The 23,771-nt window shown below is 39.0% G+C and overlaps 1 protein-coding gene across 2 annotated transcripts in view; it reads left to right on the forward strand.

Annotated features, from left to right (window-relative positions):
- smtnb (smoothelin b) overlaps positions 1-23,771 on the forward strand; it is a 166,471-nt gene that overhangs the window by 61,920 nt on the left and 80,780 nt on the right. The window lies entirely within an intron of this gene.

Below are 23,771 nucleotides of genomic sequence, written 5' to 3' on the forward strand. Positions count from 1 at the left end.
CCAAGGCTTGATATTAAATTCAACAATGTGCCCAGATGGAAGGTGTTCCTTGAGTTCGCATGAGGTTTTTTTGCAAAAAAGTAAGAGATTAAAGACAGTCAGAGTGGGAGTAGGATAGAGATTTAATGTGGTAGACAGCTAGAAACTCAAGGTCACTCTCTTCTCTAGGAGGATAGTGAATCTTCTCACGGTAAATAGTTAATCTTGGGGAATTCTCTGTTCCCGAGGGGGGTGGCCAGATCATTAGGGGAATGGTTGGTGAATAATCTAGTTTTAACATCTACGTTCTAACATGGGATATTTCTCTTTCACTTTCATGCTGAGAACTACCAAAACCAAATTCACCCCAAAAGTTTCCCCAATTCATTTCCCCAAAACTGATGTCTTAATCCATATCATCTCTACCTCTACTACTCCAAATCTTGAGACCAGCAGATTGGTCCCACAATATATATATTTTTCCCCTATGTACTATATTCTACAAAAATGAAATGTTTCGAGGAAGACATTTGAGCATGTATTCCCTAAAGGTTGCTTATTTTGCACAGAACACTGTTCTTTGTGCTTTATTTTAATTTTACATTGGCATGTCTTGGACATCCACCTAGACAGAACCACATTCACCTAGTTTAATTTTTATCCATCTGACCAGTGTATCATCAGAATGGTTTCCTTTCAAATTGCCGCATGTAACCTCAGTGAACCCCAAAGAAGTCATCTTGATTTTCCTCTTTTTAATATATATTTCCTAATTGAACCAGCATCCAAAAACAAAGCATCAATTTTCATGTGTACACGGATAACGCATATCTTCACTCAACGCCTCACATAAAATCTCCATGACCTCTAAATGCAAAACTATTAACCAAGCATTCAGCATTTGATAAAGAGTAGCTTTGTCAGACTAAATATCACCGTGAAGATGAACCAGTTAGGACCAGAAAACTGGAAACTGCCAAAATGGCACAAGGCATCTGAGATGTCAAGGATATCAGAGCAGTAACTGCAAAGGAATTGGGCCATAGGTGAAAAAATTAAGTCATAAATTGGGAAATAAATTTGGAAAGGTTTATTTAAAAGTTCTGTTCATATAGCCCTGCTTGGGAATCTTAAAGGGATGGTAGAAGCAGACTATTACTTGGAAAAATATTGGCCTTGAAATTGTATACTTTATCAAAAGGCTTTTGTACATTACGTGACCCAATATCAATTAAATACAAAGAAAATTTGTGTACTTGCAGTGAATTTCACATAGTCTACATTTTTCCTTCTGGGCTCTCCATAGGTTCAACATGCCAAAGATTTTGATTGACTAATGCTTGGCTTGCTGATTAGCTGGTGACTCATACAAAAATGTGCCTTAATGTTGCTCAGAGTGCCTGCTTTGTCATTACTTAAATCTGCCTGAGCAGGTTCTGGTTGTGGAGCCCAGTGCAAGAAGCTTTGAGTATGAGTAAGTAATATACTTGTCTGTTGTGACAGATAAAACTCTGTTTTTTTAATCAAGAAACCAGCAAAGATGCCAACTAATGCAATTGCTGAATATGTGGAAGGTGTTCTGGTAATAGAACTTATTTATCTGTGCTATCTTCACCAAGAATAATTGACTTTGTCTATGTGGAATTGCATTTGTCCTATAAATACTGGAACTTGACCTTGGATTGTGGACATGGTTTATAAATAAACTTGATTTTGCACCTATGTTTGTGCTTCGTCTACTAAAAGGGGCTAAAGAAATGCTTCTGATAGAGGCATGTGGTTCCCTTCAATAACAGTGATAAGTAATGAGCTTGAACAAAATGTGGAAATCCAGCTGCATTAGTGACTAACTTGCCTTTTCATGTTATGATTTTCTCAACTTTGTTGGAGATGTCAAGCACAGTCATTAGCAGGTAAAGAATCCAAATCTCAATTTGATTGCTGTCCATTTTTATCTGCAACATATATTTAAAAATTCAGTATCTGTATCCATTTCCTTTCTGCACAAGTTAACCTCTAGTTGTCCCATTAATAGTTTCATCAGTGCGATATTTAGAGCAAGCTTTAGAAATGTCTGCTTTGTGACATCTCAAACTTTGAGCAGGTATATTTCACCTGTAAAGTTTTGAACCAAATATGTTTCTCTTTTATCTTCCAATCCCTGTTCAATTTCATTTAATTTCTTTTCACTTTCCTCGTTATTTTCTTCTTTCTCTTTTCTCTCTTCACTTCCTCAGAGAGATAGAAACAAGAAGGGAACAAAGGCAAAGATTAGCACAAATGTATTAGAGAACAGTAAAAGGATGACTACATTCTTTGACTCTGTACATGCAAGACATCAGAAGATTGACTACATTATTGTATAAATTGTAAGTGTGTGCACCATCTGTTTACAGGCCTAAACATGCTTTTGTTGTACTGTTTTGTGTAAACAATTCCATTATAAATTCTTGTATTCATTATATTGCAAACTGCCTTTGTGAACTTGGGTTGTCATTTGGGCTGCCTGTCCCACTAAATTACTCCAGCATTTTCTACCTTCGGTATTTAACCAGCATCTGCAATTCCTTCCCACAAATTGGATTTGATTGTTGAGCCTTTTATCCTTTATATCATTATCATTTCATCCCAAGACTACATTTGGTCTTGACTTGTCTTCTGCAATAACAGGAGCTTGACTTATCTGGTCAAAATCCAATGTAGGTCTCGATTTTATTTGAACTACTGTGCACATTACATCTTGTATCAAAATTTAGATTACTGTGGTAGCCAGATTTAAAATACTGTAGAATGAAATTAAGCGATATTCATTACCAATGCAGTACCAATAGTCCATTAAGTAGGAATAAATTAATTTGTCGTTGAGTTATCCATTTGACAGAGCATAACGGCTTTAATTTCTAAATGTGTTTACATTTGTAATAAGTGATTACATGAGTGCTTTTATTGGGTACTAGACTAAGTGGACCCGTTGAGCCCAAACCTCTCCTGCATTGGTGCAGCACCCTGTCCTCCCCCCTCCCCTCTCTCCTCAACACCCCCCTCCCTTCTCCCCCACTCCCCCCTTCCCCCCATCCTCCCTCCTCCCTCCTCCCCTCCCCTCCTTTTAAACTTTAAAATGTGAATAACTTAAAAAATATAACACCGATTTCAATAAAACTACTTGCATTATCACTAAAGTGACAATGATGAGTAAGGTGGACCTAAAATTGTCGTGCTATCGTGTACCGTTTTGGCTGAAGTTCAGTCACAAACAAGATAACAAATGAGAGTTTTAGTATATAGATTAGAACATAATTACTGTTGATTTCTTGTTTCATTGATATTAATTTCACTCAGTTTAATTTAATATTCTATTTTCTAAAATAGCATCCGGATTTCAATTGTTGCATTTAGGTATGCAGCAGAATATTTGACAGATGAATACTTGCATTCCCCTGCAGTCATTCTTTTTTTTCAGCTCCGTTCCCCTTTAGAGTTGATGAAAGATAAACTGACAGCCCACAATGCAATGTAATTCAGTTTTATAATTCAGTTCCATAAATTCTGTTTTTCCCCTTTAGAGTTAAGCATTTAACAATTTTTTTTTCCCGGATTGAACTATTACGTCTATTCTTATCCCTGTGAAAACTTGACCAAGTATTTCCTCATGTCAGTCAGACTTCTGACCCTGATCCCATTACCACATCAGAGGTTACGTGTAACGATGTCGTTCTCTGTTCTCTGTGCAGAGTTTTTTTACAGTGCATTGCAGGGAAACTTGGATAATGTTGAGTCATTTTTGTGAACCTGGCTTTTCCAGCACAGCTATGGTCATCTGCTTGGTAAATGAGTTACTTGCCTTCAGCCCATCTCTGAACTGAACTGAGCACCACTCCATGCCTTTCTGTAGCCTGACCCCAGCAGAATCCATGGCCCTCCTGACTTCATGCTTCTCCACTGAATAGGCTGTTATAACTAGGGCGCATTAAGAGTTTCTAAGCAACTATAATTTATTTTGTTTTCTTTGCCAGCAAGATTGCAGAGAGTGGAGATGACGTAATATTTGCAGACAAAAGTCTGATGACACTCACTGGTTGTAATACAGCTTGGAAGTATTTGCAGGAAATGTCTAGTCTGTTATGCTGTGATTCATATCCTCCCTTCAAAACTTCCTGAAGTCCTATTATTCAGGTTGTTGTCCAAATATGGAACTGGTCTGCATCCAACCTAAATCTGAATTTAATTAATGAAGAAATGATTGGTCTGACCGCTGCCAGTTCTTTTTCCGTCCAATTTAAAACGGTTTACACAAGATTTAAACGATCGAATGATTGTTTCTTTTGAATCCCACATAATTATAAAGTAAGTATATTAACATGGTAGTTATTTATATTTGTTAATGATCCAGATCTCTGGCCTAATAGTCCAAAATAAGTGTCTTCTTCAAAACGGAATTGGAAATGTAATTTAAAATTTGGATCAATAAATGTGATCGCAGGGTCCTCGGGTTGTAAAAACATAGTCAGCTCAAAAATGTATTTTTGCGAAGGAAATCTGCCTCACATATCAGATATGCCATTAAGCCACATAATTAACTCTTAATTAACCAACCTCTAAAGTGGATTAGTAAATTGCTTAGTTGAATTAAATTGGTAGAAGAAGGCAGATTTTCACGATATTCTCTATGCATAAATGGATGGACAATAAATATTGGCATTGTTTACAATATATCTCAAATTTAATCAAATATTGCTTGAGAATAAGACTTTAGATAATTTGGTTAAGTTCCTAAAAAAAAATAACTTCAAAGTTAAATCCAAAATCACTGAAATATCACAAAATTGGGACATCTTTGCTTTAAGAAATCCATGTCAAGAGGGTTAAAACTGACCTGTGCATTTGATAGACAGCAGTTTCTTTTCCATCCTTTGTTCAATTGATCAATGACAACATTTGCCTCAAAGAATGAAGGGCATGTGAACTACTGTTAGTAATTTCTGTTGAAACAAGTTGCAGTAGGAACACAAAAGTGAGAAAAGAAGCATATTTTAGGGTGAATTGTGTCAGAAAACACATGAAAACAGATGCAATACACAGCTGAAAATTGTTCCAATGTCTTAGCTTCAGTTATAATGCATCTTTTTTCTTCGCAACCATTGACATATTATGTATCAGCAGGTTTTTCCAATATGCATCAGATGACATTTTTGTTCCCAGAAACAACATTAAAATTGGCTTGGACACGGATAAGTTCCCTCGTTTTCTGTGAAATTATATTTTGGGATCTTTTACATTCACTTTAGAGAGCAGATGTGGCCTCAATTTATAACTCATCTAAAAGATGACTTCTCCATAGTGATGAGGGATTTCAGGATGATCGCAGGGCTCTGCTGTGGGAATTCTGCATGATTGAAGAAGGAATACTGTGGGAGTATTGCAGTTATGAAAGAACAATAGTGCAAGAGGGCTGAACCACTTGAAGTTCTATAATGTGAGAGTGCAATACTAAAGGAGGGCAGTACTGAGGAAGACCTGCACTGTGGAAGGAGCTGCATCGTGGTTAGGTTGTATTGTCAATGGGGCAGTGCCTTAGTGGCACTCCGTTGTTGGAGGGGATGTTTAGTTTAGAGATACAACGTGGAAACAGGCCCTTCGGCCCACCGGGTCCGCGCCGACCGCACATTAACACTATTCTATACCCACGAGAGACAATTTTTACATTTACCAAGCCAATTAACCTACAAACCTGTACGTCTTTGGAGTGTGGGAGGAAACCGAAGATCTCGGAGAAAACCCAAGCAGGTTATGGGGAGAATGTACAAACTCCGTACAGACAGCACCCGTAGTCGGGATCAAACCCGGGTCTCCGGTGCTACATTCTCTGTAAGGCAACGACTCTACCGCTGCGCCACTGTGACTGCCCTGAGGACACGCCCTGAGTTCTGAGGACATGTCCTTTTGTCAGGGGTACAGTAATGAGTAAAGTATCTTCAGATGCACTGTCTTCTAAACAAACCTTAATCGCTAAGGGTATAGAAACATAAGTTCCCCATGCAGGCACAATTCAATCACTCCTCCAACAAAATGCCACCGTGAGAATAACATCAAAAAATCTTCTTCGCATTTATCCTTTAGCTCTAAAATGACTACTTGGGAAAATTATAACAAAGCTAAAGAATTGTACTGCATCAAAAATTATAGATACGAATAATTGCTATCCAATATTTGTGAGCATAATTGGAAGTGAGTGCAGAGAGAAGACAGATTTAATGACATTTAAAATGGAAGGATTATGACTGAAAAGCTGATGTAAGGATAAGAGGTTGAATATTTAGTAATGTGTGGGAAAATAAATGGCCCAAGTATGTTCCATGCTCTTCCTTGCCAAAGCTGCAAAGCTTGTCTGCTGTTTTGCTGCTTTGAACCAATGGCTGGAAGGGCAGGGACCCATTCAGAAAATACAGTAGCCTCAATGCAGAAAAAATGGCCAGGACTGTGATTTTAAACCTGTGGGGTAAAATCTTGTTTCAACCCAACCTGAAGGAGACTGGCAGGAGTTTAAAAGGATGAGGGAGGACCTCATTGAAACTTACGTAATAGTGAAAGGCCTGGATAGAATGGATGTGGAGAGGATGTTTCCACTCGTGGGAGAGTCTAGGACTAGAGGTCATAGCCTCAGAATGAAAGGACGTTCCTTTCGGAAGGAGATGAGGAGGAAGTTCTTTAATCAGAGGGTGGTGAATCTGTGGAATTCATTGCCACAGAACACCGTGGAGGCCAAGTCATTGGATATTTTTAAGGCAGAGAGATAGATTCTTGATTAGTATGTGTGTCAGGGGTTATGTGGAGAAGGCAGCAGAATGGGGTTAAGTGGGGAAGATAGATCAGCCATGATTGAATGGCGGAGTAGACATGCTGGGCCTAATAGCCTAATTCTGCTCCTTTCACTTATGAAAGGGCTTCAAACTTGGTCTGAGTCATTACTTCTTGTAAATGACAGGTTAGTATAGTTTGAAATAATGTGGAATTTATAACGTGTTCAGCCATGTAATTAGAAAACGTGGGTAACTTTTTATTTGACTGTGCTACTCCTTAAGCTATCAATTCAAAACTTACAGGAAAGTTGCTGGGATTTTATGAATGATAGATACTGTGAACCACAACCTCTAACCCATTAACACTATATATTAGTGTATTTTGATAATAATATTGTTGGATTATATTATTGCTGGATTTCATTCTGCTGCTTCCTTTCCTCGTATTATCATCAAACTTTTGGACCTAGGAATCAACACCCCCCTTTGCAACTCTACTTCTTGACCGATAGACCACAACCAGTAAGGCTGATGACAAAACATCCTCCACAATAAATCTCAGCACCTGTGCCTCACAAGGATATGTTCTCATCGCCTTACTCTACTCCCTATACACTCACAGCTGTGCGGCAAACTTATTGCTTTAACACGTTTGCAGCTGACATCACTGTAGTGGGTGATCCTGAACAATGAAGAGTGAGAGTACAGGAAGAGATTCGAGAGATTAGTAATATGGTGTTGAGACAAGAACCTCTCCATCAATGTCAACACGTTCATGGAGCTACATATTAACTTAAGGAAATGTGATGGTGTCCATGCCCCAGTCAGCATCAATGGTGCCGATTGGAGATGGTGCAGAACCTGAGGTTCTTGGGTATAAATATCACCAACAATTGGACCTGCACATCCACATATAACATATAACATATATAACATATATATATATATATAATATAACAACTACAGCATGGAAACAGGCCTGTCCGGCCCTACCAGTCCACGCCGACCATTCTCCCTGACCTAGTCTCATCTACCTGCACTCAGACCATAACCCTCCAATCCCCTCCTATCCATATACCTATCCAATTTACTCTTAAATAATAAAATCGAGCCAGCCTCCACCACTTCCACCGGAAGCCCATTCCATACAGCCACAACCCTCTGAGTAAAGAAGTTCCCCCTCATGTTACCCCTAAACCTTTGTCCCTCAATTCTGAAGCTATGTCCCCTTGTTGGAATCTTCCCCACTCTCAAAGGGAAAAGCCTACCCACGTCAACTCTGTCCGTCCCTCTCAAAATTTTAAAAACCTCTATCAAGTCCCCCCTCAACCTTCTACGCTCCAAAGAATAAAGACCCAACCTGTTCAACCTCTCTCTGTAGCCTAAGTGCTGAAACCCAGGCAACATTCTAGTAAATCTCCTCTGTACCCTCTCCATTTTGTCGACATCCTTCCTATAATTTGGCGACCAGAACTGCACACCATACTCCAGATTTGGCCTCACCAATGCCCTGTACAATTTCAAGATTACATCCCAACTTCTATACTCGATGCTCTGATTTATAAAGGCAAGCATACCAAACGCCTTCTTCACCACCCTATCCACATGAGATTCCACCTTCAGGGAACAATGCACAGTTATTCCCAGATCCCTCTGTTCCACTGCATTCCTCAATTCCCTACCATTTACCCTGTACGTCCTATTTTGATTTGTCCTACCAAAATGCAGCACCTCACACTTATCAGCATTAAACTCCATCTGCCATCTTTCAGCCCACCCTTCCAAAAGGCCCAAGTCTCTCTGTAGACTTTGAAAATCTACCTCACTATCAACTACTCCACCTATCTTAGTATCATCTGCATATTTACTAATCCAATTTGCCACACCATCATCCAGATCATTAATGTAAATGACAAACAACAGTGGACCCAACACAGATCCTTGGGGCACTCCACTAGACACTGGCCTCCAACCTGACATACAATTGTCAACCGTTACCCTCTGGTATGTCCCATTCAGCCATTGAAGCTATGGCCAAGAAAGCACAGCAGTGCCTCTTCTTCAGAAAACTAAAGAAGTTCAACATGTCTCTAACAACTCTTACCAACTACTACAGGTCTAATGGGATACTTCACAGATCGGTTTGGCAACAGCTCTGTCCGAAACCGCTTGAAATTGCAAAGAGATGTGGATATAGCCTAGTCCAGCACACAAAGCTGTCTCCCACCAACCATTCCCCCCCCCCCCCGCCCACCCTCACTCTCATCGACTCCGACTACACTTCACTCTGCCTCAGGAAAGCAGCCAACCTAATCAAGAACCATTTACACCCTGGTTATTCCCACTTCTCCCCTCAGGCAAAAGATACAAAAGCTTGAGAGTGTGTACCATCAGATTCAGGAACAACTTCTTCCTCACTATTATCAGACTATTGAATGGTCTTCTCATAAACTACATCATTGCGGCACTTGTATTTTTTTATCTGCACAATTGTATCTGTAACTGTAACAAATGTATCACAGTAACACTATATTCTGTATTCAGGTATTTTTATTTTTGCTCTCTACCTGCTGTACTTGTATGCAGCTTGATTGTACTCGTATCGTATGATTTGACTGGCTAGCATGCAAAGCATTTCACTGTATCTTAGCACACGTGATAGTAATAAACCAATACAAAATTAGTGCAATTATTATTTTTAAACAGGTCTCATCAGATTGCGCTCAGGAGTGGAAAAATCGTTGCACTTTTTCTGACTCCTCCTCGGCCTTTTACTGAATTTAGATGTAGCCTCTTGGCAAACATTGACTAAATCAATTGTGTGGAGCAAGTGAATTACCTGCTAGATATGTTCAAGAAAACTGCTAGCGATTTGTTATGACTGAACTCCTAAAAAAACAGAGTAAGCAGGTGGATGTAAATAGTTGTGCTATTTTTAAAAAGTCCGTTTACAATTTTTGCTCCTGGTCTGCAGTTTCTGTCTGCAGTTTGCTGTGGGTGTAGCTGTCCCACAGGCCCATTGATGATATCTCTCCACTTCTTCCTGTTGTAGTGTATTAGATTTCACAGCTTCTCATTGTTCTTTCCTACTGACTGTTTTGTGACTCATTCACGCTCGGTCAGCAGAGTTGGCAGCAGTCTTGGTGTACCTGCCTATCTGCATCTGCTTCCCTTGCTACAGCTCACAGATGGGATGGATTCAGACTGAGAAACACACTGCATTATGTTGCTTATGAGTGAACATCTAAACTAAAGGTAGGAAAGACTTCAATCTAGCAGTTATGAATTTAACACAGATGTGAAAAAAATATTTGTGTTTCCACTCGTCCCTTCCTACCCAAACCACCCCAACCCCGGGCACTTTCCCTTGCAACCGCACGAGATGCAACACCTGTCCCTTTACCTCCCCCCTCAACTCCATCAAAGGACCCAAACAGTCTTTCCAGGTGAGACAGAGGTTCACCTGCACCTCCTCCAACCTCATCTATTGCATCCGCTGCTCTAGATGTCAACTTATTTATATCGGCGAAACCAAGCGCAGGCTCGGCGATCGCTTCGCTGAACACCTGCGCTCGGTCCGCATTAACGCAACTGATCTCCCGGTGGCCCAGCACTTTAACTCCCCCTCCCATTCCCAGTCTGACCTCTCTGTCATGGGCCTCCTCCAGTGCCATAGTGAGGCCCGCCGGAAATTGGAGGAGCAGCACCTCATATTTCGCCTGGGCAGTTTGCAGCCCGGTGGTATGAACGTCGACTTCTCCAACTTCAGATAACTCCTCTGTCCCTCCCTTCCCCTCCTCCTTCCCAGATCTCCCTCTATCTTCCTGTCTCCACCTATATCCTTCCTTTGTCCCACCCCCGACATCAGTCTGAAGAAGGGTCTCGACCCGAAATGTCACCCATTCCTTCTCTCCCGAGATGCTGCCTGACCTGCTGAGTTACTCCAGCATTTTGTGAATAAATGAAAAAAATATTGTCAGGTTACATTATTTTCAAGTTTATTGCTGTGAGTGGGACATGTTCAGATAATGTTGAAATTATGAGTCAGGTGTATAATGGTTTTGAAGGTACCAGTGTATAATGAATAATGCAGCATAGGAGAAAGTATACTTGCTCCTATATTCATCTATTGTGAAAGTCAAATCACTGATTGTAGCTTTTTTCCCCAATTTCAGGCACATTATTTACTTTTAAAATGTAGCCAAATTGACCACATGTTTTGAAAAAATATCCTCTTAAATTCTTTATTTCCTGTGAGTGGTCTTTTTGGTGCATGGCTTTGCTTTTCTACTGTAATACTTCTCCAGTTTTCCACTCTTCACATGTAATTGTAGCCTGTGGCTCAGATTGTGCAGAGAATTTTAAGTTTGCCAGCTTTTGAAGGATTGCACATGCCCTTGCTGTTATTGGGAATAACTTCACACATCTTTATGCACGACTATTGAGGGAAAAGGGGTCTGAGCGATATTTTCTATAACTGACTGTCAGCAGGCTGATTATGTAGAGGGTGTCAACATCAACTAAATCCTCATCTGAACAGTTTCAATAACAGTAGGATTTAATTAGAACTTTTCAAGTGATGCTTTTTCTGCCATTACCAAGCTGAGGACATATAGGGAAGTTGTTGTGTCATTTACTTGTATTGAATAATAGAACTGAAAGTTTAGTATTACAGTAAAGTTTTGTCTAATCCTGCAAATCAGGTTGTCGTACCATAATAGACACAAAATGCTGGAGTTACTCAGCGGGTCAGGCAGCTTAAATATATACCAGTAGGAAGGAAATGCAGATGCTGGTTCAAACCAAAGATAGACACAAAATGCTGGAGTAACTCAGCGGGACAGGCAGCATCTCTGGAGAGAAGGAATGGGTGATGTTTCCGGTTGAGACCCTTCATTTTGTTTGCTGGGTGTATGTACCAATGTTAAGGTACTTGGGTATAAATAACTCCTCCCAGGAAATGATTTAATTCTGATTAAACATTCTTAATTCATGTATTACAAATTGTTTTCAACATTGTGATTTTGTATCTCACTTGACATTTGTGTTGCTTGAAAGACTGTACAGTTACATATTTTTCAGGCACTTTCAACGTTCCATACAATGTTGATATCAGTGGAAACAAAAATGAGATAAATCACAATGATTGTTTTCAGTATTTTGGTATTTCCATTGAACCATTTAGATAGATTGATAAAATAATGAACTGACTATCACATTTTTTCTCATGAATTGGTTCACAAACATCCCAGATAAAGGCTTAAACCCAGATGAAAAGACTGCTGTGGGGGAGGAGCGGAAATTCCTGCAATGTGTAGAATGAGAATAACGTAGTGATATCAGTGATTCCTTGACTCGCATGGTACAAAGAGGGTTGTGTTACAAAGAACAAATATTTATATTTGAGAAACAGGTAATGATGACAGCTTATACCAAAAGCAGATGGTAACGCTAAATACTGGTATTTAAAAGTGGCGCCAATTTCAAGAATAAAAACTGTAGTCTTAAAACCTGTAATTTTACAAATGTCATTTAAATAAGTACAGATAGCATTTATCGACCTGGTTATCTATCTTATAAATGTTTAAATCCCTATTTAAAGCTCAACTGCATGGACTGCCTACTATGGATTGCCTATGAGGAGTGATGTTGGGTGGGGAGGTTAAAAGAAATGGGTCCTCTTGTGGTTTGTCTATTCATATGCATTGGATTCAGTAATTACATTGTTTTAAAATAGACGTTAACTGGATTTATGTTCAGCCGTTGCCAAGTGATTTCAAAAAGAAGAAAAAAAAATCTAATTTTGATGTAGACTAGTGAATAATGGGAGTTGGTACAACCCAAGCCCATGAGAATAGTATATTGTTTACTTCCGTCGACAAGCAGAAACAATAAAAAAAATCTCAAACAGCTGGTCCACCCAAAACAAATATAAGCACAATGACTGCAATCAAATTAAAAACACAAAGATCAAAGAAGATGAAAGAAAACAAATCAAAGATGACAGAATCAAAATGTGTGAGAAAATGATAAAGATTTAGTTTGGTATTCTGTTGATATTGTTGTTACTTAAGAAGTTTTTTAAAAAAGTCAGTTTCAGTCAGAAATCAAAAGAATTGCTAAAACTAGCTATTATAATAAAAATGAATTTGTTTTATTAGATGGGTCAGAGGTAGGGACAAAGCGTCAAATACAAAACTTTATGATTTTTTTTGTGCACCAAGTACTTATTCTCCTACCATTATCATATCATATCATATATATACAGCCGGAAACAGGCCTTTTCGGCCCTCCAAGTCCGTGCCGCCCAGTGATCCCCGTACATTAACACTATCCTACACCCACTAGGGACAATTTTTACATTTACCCAGCCAATTAACCTACATACCTGTACGTCTTTGGAGTGTGGGAGGAAACCGAAGATCTCGGAGAAAACCCACGCAGGTCACGGGGAGAACGTACAAACTCCTTACAGTGCATTACACCCAGTAGGTCAGACGATATGGACTCTGCATGTCCATTTGTTGTTGACTCCCTTTCCAAGAATTAGTGCCATAATGTCTCATTGAAAGTCATTGTGTCTACTTTTAGTTTTGGATACTTTTAGATAAATATATTTGTTCTGCTGTTATTTCAATGAATGAATGTTTCAGTCCATGTTCTCTACAGAAATTGTCAAAGAAAAAATAGATTATTCTGCAAGGATAATAATATTTTGCGTGATTCATAAAATTGTTGATACAAATCAAAATTATAAATTCAAAGTTGTAAAGATTACTGCTATCTGATTCCATCACTATCATATCATATCATATCATATATCTACAGCCGGAAACAGGCCTTTTCGGCCCTCCAAGTCCGTGCCGCCCAGTGATCCCCGTACATTAACACTATCCTACACCCACTAGGGACAATTTTTACATTTACCCAGCCAATTAACCTACATACCTGTACGTCTTTGGAGTGTGGGAGGAAACCGAAGATCTCGGAGAAAACCCACGCAGGTCACGGGGAGAACGTACAAACTCCTTACAGTGCAGCGCCCGTAGTCAGGATCGAACCTGTGTCTCCGGCGCTGCATTCGCTGTAAAGCAGCAACTCTACCGCTGCGCTACCGTGCCGCCTCATATCATATATATACAGCCGGACGGAAACAGGCCCTTTCGGCCCTCCAAGTCCGCGCCGCCCAATGATCCCCGTACATTAACACTATCCTACACCCACTAGGGACAATTTTTTTAATTTTTTTTTTTTTACATTTACCCAGCCAATTAACCTACACACTCTTTGGTTTATTATGCTTCCCTCCACTTTTTCCACTTTACCACTTTTTACTTTCTTCTCTATCCTTTTTCTTCTTTCATTGTAAGTCAGTGCTGGTACCTAATGTATTACCTGGCAGAATATGAGTGTACGGACATCTGTAAGGTTCACTTTCATTTAGAGGTTGCAAGTAAAATGTTGTGCTCATCAGTTGCCTATTCAATGCTGTCCCCTGTCAAGTGGAGTTTTGATTAGGTTCTTATTCACAAAATGCTGGAGTAACTCAGCAGGTCAGGCAGCATCTCAGGAGAGAAGGAATGAATGGGTGACGTTTCGGGTCAAGACCCTTCTTCAGACTTTGATTAGGTTCTGCTCAGACTGGAATAAATTGGTTGTTTTCTTTTAAAATCCATATTGTAAAGTATTGCAGGATTATTTGTTAGGCTATGTGTTTGCCCAGTTGGAAGCACAATATTAATCTTTTATGAGTTCCCTTCAGCTCCCAAACCAGGGATAAATATCACCTCAAATTTATTTCAGTAGAATCTTAATTAGTGTTCAGATTTACTCTGGGGTGAACTGATTCTGGGATTTTCTGCTCTGATGCCAAAGTTTACAATAGGAAATTTGAATGTGAGCACAGCTATGGTGTAGTTGTAAGCAAAGTGAAAGAACAGGGATAATTGCGTACATTCTTTGTATTTGTGTACTCCATGGATTCATTACTTTTACGAAGATAGTAAGATATGAGAAAACTGAAATAACTAAATTCCTCAATGTGATCACCACACATCATTTGTAACCTGTTCTAACGCCATTTTCCATTCCTAAACCAGTGTCAGTGCATTAAAAAGGGTCCCATTCATCTTTTTACTAGGATGTGGGATTAAAGGGTGAATCTAAAATGCATAAATGAGTTTGAACTAAATGGTTAGTTAAATGTAGTTTCTGCATATCCCTTTTTATAGAAATTATTAATGCAAGTATTTTTTTAATTCAGAGTCAATTTGAAGCGGACATTGTGTAGCCAGGTGGTTTCCGTAAACATAAAGAATAATAGAGCATAATTGAGGAGGCGTTATCTATTATTATGGAAAACAAATAAAACCACAGATGGGGGAATCTGAAACTAAAGCAGAAATGCTGGAAGAACTTGTCTAATCATGCTGTATCTGTGGAAAGAACCTGAAACATTAACTGGTTTTCCTTTTCACAAACACAGTTTGACTGGCAGAGTACTTACTGTGTTTGTTTTTGTTATTTATTATTACAGTTTAATGCAGTAGTAGGAAATTATTATTTTCTAACACTCCAAGCTATGAACACTTTAAGACATGACATTATTTGTTTTTACACGTGTTACTTGTTTTGCAGAACAAAGCTACTAAAATTTAGAATAGCATTACAAAATAATGATATAACTAATTGGAATAAATTCTTTATTCCCTGGGTGTGCTACGAACTTCAGCTAAATATTTGAAAGTTAAAACCTTTCTAAGACGCAGACAGTTGGAGCTTATTTAGAGTCCTCAAGTATTTAAAGAACAGGGTTAAGAAGGCCCTCAGATATAGCTATTCTAATGGCCATCCACTGAACTGATAGATTTCCACTACGGGGCGGGGGGTCTTTCAGGTATAGGTTTTGCGGATGTCTGTACATTGTCTTTCAGCCCCTGTTACTTCTCGCACTCCTCTCGTGGTGTCCTGAGTGTATTCTTAGTCCACTTCTATTTCTTATCCAAAGCAACATCATCCAAAAGTAGGATGTTAAGATGTTTGTTGATCTTGACCAGCTTTCTTGATAAATGTGAAATGCTTCATTTAAATTGCTGATTGAGAAAAGAATCTCACAAAATATTGGGAAGACTAAACTATTGCCTTTTGAGCCTCACTACAAACACCTTTGGTATTGGGGATAATATCCCTCATACTAATCTCCTTTCTCTGTAGGATTGGGATTCAAAACTAGCCATGTCCCATTTATGCTTTTTCAAACACCCTTTTAACTTAATTGACCAAAGACGCTGCTGGGCCATTTAAGGTGACTGAATTTTATCATCCATGTCTGTCTTCTGCAAGAGGTGGCTCCATGAATTACGGATGTAATCCACATTTTTAGGTGTCTGGACATGAACCTTGACAATAAGGGATTTCATATTTAAGCTGACATTATTTTTCAATGAAAGGAAATTTATGATTTAATGAAAGCTGAAATTATGCATGGAAAATAAGCCACTGTTACAGTTTTCAACATGCCTCATTCCTATTTGGTTGCATTCACATTTTGTGCCCTCTCCTCAAGGTGGCTGTGTGTTATTCTTTGCTTAGTTGATAAAACAAAACTGTAATTAAACAATAGAAACCATAAAGTACTAGGTTGGTGCTGAACTAGCTGATTACATTTGGAGTAATCCAATTTACTTTAGTTCCCCTGAGCTTGGGAGTGGAAGATGTTAAGAGTTCCTGTTGCTGATTGCGGTCACCTCCTGAGAATTATCCCTATGTCGGCATTAGAAAATTTCAGCAATCATTGAACACACAGACAATCGAACCTTGGGTCTTCCAAAGTTCCTGGGTCTTTTGCTCTAAATCATTTCTATCTAATTTAATAGAGAATATATTGTTCACATTGTGGCGCCACCTGGGAGTCAAGCACTTACTGATCGAACCTTCGTCACCAGAACTGTAACGATCACGTGACAGGGAGATGACAGTTGACAATTGGAGATGAGAAGTTCAGCTCGAGCCCATGAGTGAACAGAAGTGTGGTGCTCCTCTCAACAGCAACAAGCACCTAACTGTTCCCCTAACTAAGCGCACGTGTGTTCAACCACTGTTTTGTTAATAAAACCCATTTACTACATTGGTGACCCCTACATTGGTGATTCGAACACGCTACAATATTATTAATTATTTCCTTTCCATAGGCTGTACACATGTAATCTCACTCGTTAATTATTACTCACATAACTCAACTGGTTAGAATTAGGTTTAGGTTTATTATTGTCAGATATACAAGTGTGTATCAAGATAGCTTTGTTTTACACGCTGTCTAATCAGAGCAGATAGTGTACATAAATACAAACAATTCAAACTCAAGTACAATAGCTAGATCAAAGGGAAAGATACAGAATACAGTTCTCAGCATTTTAGTGCATCGGGTTCCATAGGCAAAGTCCAATGTCAGCAATGGGATAGAGGTGAATTGGACAGTACCCTATCTTATGGAAGGACCATCCAGAAGCCTGATAACAGAGAGAAGAAGCTGTTCCTGAGTCTGAAGGTGCATGTTTTTAAGCTTCTGTACTTTTTGCCCGACGGGTACAGGGAGAAGAAAGAATGAGTGGGGTGGAATGTCTCTGATTATGTTGGCTGCTTTTCCAAAACAGCCTGAAGTGTAGATAGAGTCAATGGTGGGCAGTCTGTTCTGTGTGATGGATAACAACCTCTCCCTCAGTGTCAGCTACATACATCTCTCTGCAATTTCTTCTGGAACAGAGCTGTTCCCGTATCAAGCTGTGATGCAATCCAACGGTTTGCTTTCTATGGTGCATCTGTAGAACTTTGTAGGAGTTATTTGAAAATGCCGAATTTCCTCGGTCTCCTAAGGAAGTACCAACAGAGTAATATGAACACCAAGGAGCTTGAAGCTGTCAACTATTTCCACTCAGCACCATTGCGGCATCAACTCCACCACGCTTCCTGAAGTTGATAACATTTGTCTTGCTGATATAAGGAGAGGTTGTTGTCTTGACACCATGTTACAAAGTTCTCTGTCTCCTTTCTGTACTCTGTCCCCTTATTGCTTGTGATACGGCCCACCACAGTGGCGTCATCTGCAAACTTGTGGATGGAGTTAGTGCTGAATTAGGATGGCATCGTGATTGTATATGGAGTATAGTCTTTGCATGTGCACGGGTGTTGAGAATTGGTGTGGAGGAGGGGTTGTCACCTATTCTCACTAATTGTGATCTGTGGGTCAGAAAGTTGAGAATCCACTGGCAGAGAGGGCTGCTAATTCCTAGGTGCAGGAGTTTGGATGGGAATAATGTGCGCTATCACCAGTCTCTCGAAGCACTTCTTGATGGTGGATGTCAGAACCATTGGACGGTAGTCATTAAGGGATGCTACCTTCCTTCTCATTGGCGTGGGGTGATAGTGGTCTTCGTGAAGCAGGTGGGGACCTCAGAATGCAGTGGTGAGGGGTTAAAGATGTCTGTGTATAGTTCTGCAGTTAATCTGCACAGGTCCTGAGGATGTGGCCAGGGACTCGTTCCGGGTAAGTTGCTGTCTGCAAATTCACTCTCGGGAAGGCCGATCTTGCGTTTGCCCCATAACTGTTGGTAGAGATGGAGCGGGTAATGTTACTCTACTGACCTTCCAGTCAAAGCAACGTCAGAAAGCATTGAGCTCATTGGGGAGGGACCCATTGTTGCCAGCGATGCTGCTCACCTTCACTTTGTAGCCTGTTATAACATGCAAGCATTGCCTCATTCTAATAGTAAAAATACTAGTATTCTATCAGCACCAACTGGGTGAAAATGGCTGGATAGTAAGATTACTATCCAACCATTTTCACCCAGTTCGGTGCTGATAGAATACAAGTATTTTTTCTTGATACTTTTCTAAAGTGACTGCAGTGCTGATTTGAGGTTTGTATTGTTAAGTCTTAGATACAGTACTCTTAAACTAAGTATCGGTTTAATCTTATGTTTGAAGAAGTAATTTTTTTCTATTGTTTGCACCGAGCAAACTGTCTGCTGTTACCTGTTCAAATCACAAAGTAGATGTGGGCACCTCTTCATTCTTAATGTTTCTGCAGCGGTTCACATAACTTCACCAGCAGTGGATGCCTCGCCAACAGTCTGTCTGTCCTTTCTTCTTTTTGTTATTTTTAGTATGTGTTCAAAAGTATGTTTTAGTGTTCCTTGGTTTGTTTTATGTGGGGGGTGGGAGAAACTTCTTTTCAATCTCTTACCTCGACGGAAACCCTGAAACCTTTCAGAACATAATGTAGTGAGAGTGCATTAAAAGCTTCAACATGGTCTTGTCAATGCCACCTGGCATAGCCTGTGGAGGAGGAAATTCTGAATCAATAAGAGCTATATTAAACAAATTCACAGGCATAGCATTTATAGGTACTTAGCTGTAGAATGTAGTCAATAATTAAATGTAGTCAATAATTACTAGCTAAATACGTAGAACTTGTATCTTCCTATATATGACAGTGAAAGTATTATTTTTAAAGGGAAGGATAAAAACAAAATAGAATTTAAATTTGCAACCTTTGCCAAACCATTCCAACAGTAGTTGCCCACACTGTACACACAAATTCCTTGGAAGTTTCTTCATATGATGTTTCACATCCGATAGCTTCCTTGCCCTGTCCAGGTTTTTATTCAAAATTGTTTTTGTTTAAACTTCTATCAATGCTTATTTTTCTTCCCCACATGGATTGCCAACGGGATTATCCATAAAGTTAATCTTTAATTTCCTGAGATTCTAAGCATTGGCATCTTTAATTCTATGTCATCCATTAATAAGAAAAAAAGCTCATGAAGTCGCAGGAAGAGATTATTTTTCCTGTCATGTAAAGTAGTTTGGAAAATATTTTTCAGTCAATTGCTGGACACAGTTTATCAGATCAAAAATAATTACAATGATATGAATCTACTTGAATGATTGCTCAAGTCAGCATCGATGAAATTTCTACTAGATTCCAGGCAATGCAAGAAGATTTACTCTGTGCTTAAACTCTTAATTTTGTAACGTCCAAAGTTTTATTTGAGGGGGACTTTCCAAAGATTTCAATAGGTTCACAATCATAACACAAAGTAGACAAAACCACCTTCATTATTGTAGGGTAAACTAAAAGATTAAAAACAACTAGCAGCAAAACCGCCTCTTGAACTTTTGCATTAAAATCAGTGTGAGAAGAAGCTTAGTTTTGAATAATGACTTGCTGCCCATGATCTCATTTGAATTTAACTAGATTACAGTTTTGAAATTACTCAATTTTCATTATTTAACAATAAACAAACCACAATTTATGATTTGATTACAGACTGTAAATGTTATCCTGGTGTCCATTGTTAAACATTATAAATATTTTTAAGAAAACAGTCATCACGAACAAATGTCGCAGTTTTTGTAGTCAATTTAGTTTAGAGATACAGCGTGGAAACAGGCCTTTCTGCTCACCGAGTCCACGCCGACCAGCGATTACCAATACATTCCTTCTCTCCTGAGATGCTGCCTGACCTGCTGAGTTACTCCAGCATTTTGTGAAAGCAATACACTAGTTCTATCCTGCACACTAAGGATAATTTACAGAGGCCAATTCAGCTACAAACCTGCACGTCTTTGGAATTTGGAAGGAAACCAGAGCACCCGGGGAAAACCCAGGCGGTCACGGGGAGAGCGTACAAACTCCACACAGACAGCACCCGTAGTTAGGATTGAACCTGTCGGCTTAGCGCATGGGATTTAAACACACCTCTCTCTCTCTATGTTAGTCATATGTTGTCAGGTTATCGTCCTGACAACATATGACTAAGATCTCTATCTCCTTCTTGTACTCCAACTCATCAATGTTCATGACTTGGCCCTCCACACTGGTGTCATCTGCGTTCTTGTAGATGGAGTTAGAGCTGAATTTGGCTGCACTTTATATTTTTGCTCGCTTTATAAATCTGCAGATCTCCTAATTTGCTGCAAGGAGATTAACATTGTTATTTTTTTATAAGCCTTAAACTTTTATAAGGAACAATAAGCTTATTTTAGCTAAACTTTTTAAAGACTGTTGCTGTATTGCATGTCAATACCTATGGGATGATTCTAAATATATTATAATTTAATTACATGATCTCATTTGTTTCTTTCAAAAATGTCAACTATCCTTGAACATTCAGTTCCAAACTTTGGCCACGCTTCAACCAGTTTCAATAACGGCAATTAGATTAAACTATTTACTTCTATATATGTTATTAATTCATCTCTCTTGTTATAATTGCCGTAACCATTTATATAGAACACCTTTAATTTTGACAATTTAACATATTTCTGATATCTCATCTCTATTGCGGCACCCTTTGCTCTTGCAGTTTATTTTGCTTTCTACGTTTTCAAACTTCAATTCCCTTCTTTGTGTCTGTCCTTCATTGAATTATCTTTGATGTTGCCAATATGTTATACCCTCCCCAATATATGGTTCAGATTTACCGAGTTGCCAGCCATTTAAATTGTACAATTCCCTCTTGTTATATGAGAATTTTGCCTGAACAGTCTGTGACCCATAGTGCTGTGGCTCGAGCGCTATGTTTAAAGCCCATTGCGCTGCGGCCGGTAGCGCTATATTCAGGACCCATAGCGCGGCAGCCGACAGCTCTTTGTTTAAATTCCCACGCACTAAGCCGACAGCGCTCTGTTTAAACCTTTGCGCCTTTGATAGAATTATTTCACGATGAAAACCCATGCAAAATTTAATTTCAAATCTGATACTTTTACTGTTGCCATCTTTCAAAGCAAAATCTGCAAGGGAAAGATGGTTGCACAGTGGTAGGTAGGACGGTGGAACTGCACAATGAACAATTTCCATTATTCCCTCAGGGGAAAGTGCATGCCCTGCGGCTGACTCATTTAAACAAGCGATTAAGCATCTTTTTCCACAAAGTGTTACTTTTCTGCAGCACTGATAGTGAAAACAGTGCCCAATTTGATCGTCTCTTACTTCATCTGAGAGGATGGAAAAGCATTTAACATTGCAAGTGAAGTTTAACTATAATTCAATAACACTTTTCAAACTGATTTTTCTCCATTCGAGCCATTTGATAAATTTCTGTTGTTAGTTGTATTTTACTATTCCCTAACACTTTGCTGTTTCTTATAATTTATAGAAATTTGAAGTTATCTTTAATTTAATAAAACTTTTGTCCCAATTGGGGGCTTGCTGGTAAACTTCATTTGTTCTATTCAAGTGCTGTACTGCAGGGGCACAATAGTACATTTTATATTTACATTTCATTGTATATTTTATGCTATGGAAGGAGCCATTCAGTCCATCACTGGTATGTCAGCTTTCAGCATAATCTCATTCCTCCACTTAGTTCCCTGAAACCATTTCTCCCGTACATGCCCATTGTCACTTCCCTGCTCCCTCTGCCAATTAACCTACCGGCCACCTACAGAAACCTACACTGTGTGTAATTTACAGCATCAAATTGATCTATCAATACATCTATGGGATGTGGAAGGAAACCAGAGCACCCAGAGGACACTCATGATGAGAACATGCAAATTCCATTCCGACAGCAACAAAAGTCATAATCAAACGGTCAGTGGAGCTGTGAGAACATTTCACTATCTGCAGCAGCAGAACACTCTCCTGAACAGAAACACATCAAAATGCAGGAACATTGCCCCAGGCAATTTCCTCCATGCATTTGACCTTTGTATGCAATGGTAGGGTTAAAGATTCATGTCCTTAGCCTTACAAAAGCTTTTGAATCTGTTGAGCAAAGCGGGACATGAGGAATCCTTCTCAGTTGAAACTATTGCCTGAAACTATGCTCTATTCTATGGCCATTACAAAATGACATTCATTCCATAGTTCCAATCAACAGATTAATCACAAAATGAATCCCAGGGCAGACTGGGGTCATAATTGTTTCAACATCTCAATCTTTCTTGCACAACATCACTCACACCTTTTCCAAGGTTTTCCCCCTTATTGCTGTCTAGTGATCCCCATTAGTAATTTTATACGTGAATATTGGGTATGTTTAGTTTAGTATATTATCATGTGTACCAAGGTACAGTGAAAAGCTTTTGCTGCGTGTTCACCAGCCAACAGAAAGACCATACATTATTACAATCGAGCCATTCGCAGTGTACAGATACATGATAAGGGAATAATGTTTATTGCAAGGTAAAGCCAGGATGTAAAAGATTGACTACATTTATTGCCATCTTTTAGGAAGTTAGATTAAGTAGCCTTCAAAGACTTGGACATGAAACAACTGCCAGTGTGAAGGAATCACTGGGCTACTCATATCCAATGGAGTTGTACGGCAAGAAGATTTTTTCAGAGGGTAGAAGCATATAGAATGAGCAATTACCAAAATAATAATCCTCTAATATAGTTTTAAATTAACTGACAGCTTGTTTTTTGTCAAATAGTTTTTATTCGCTAATATGCAGTATAAATCTCAACATTTATGCTGACACTTTCCAAATCTTCCTCGGGAACATCTGGCTCCAAGTAGTCTGGCTGTTTGTTTGATTTCCTTTTGGGGAAGGGCAACATTTTCCTTCAATTTAGTATTGGAAATACTGAAGCAATTTGTTCAGTGAAATTGAGTGTTCACTGTTTAAGCCATCAAACGTTTGAAGGGAAATTCAGTAGCAAATGTAACTCATATTAACGTGCACTGCAGTATAGATTTTGCACTATGTTCATCCTTGTGTGAAGTATCAGTGTTCATGGGTGAACTCGTGAGCAATTCTGTCCCAAGTTTGCTCTAGATCTGGGAGAGAACTGCCTGTGATTTGTAACTTTTCTTTATAAATATTTAAGCCTAGAATCATTATCCTGCATGTGATCTGAATCCTTGCAACTGATAAGTTTCTCTAAGAGTAACAATACGCTGACCATCAAACCTGTACCATTTGAAATGGAGAGATTTCTGAATAGTGTCTAATTAAACTTATTCATTTTGTGTGGGTTTCTTCATG

Source organism: Rhinoraja longicauda, chromosome 25, assembly GCF_053455715.1.
Source record: "Rhinoraja longicauda isolate Sanriku21f chromosome 25, sRhiLon1.1, whole genome shotgun sequence".
Taxonomy (NCBI): domain Eukaryota; kingdom Metazoa; phylum Chordata; class Chondrichthyes; order Rajiformes; family Arhynchobatidae; genus Rhinoraja; species Rhinoraja longicauda.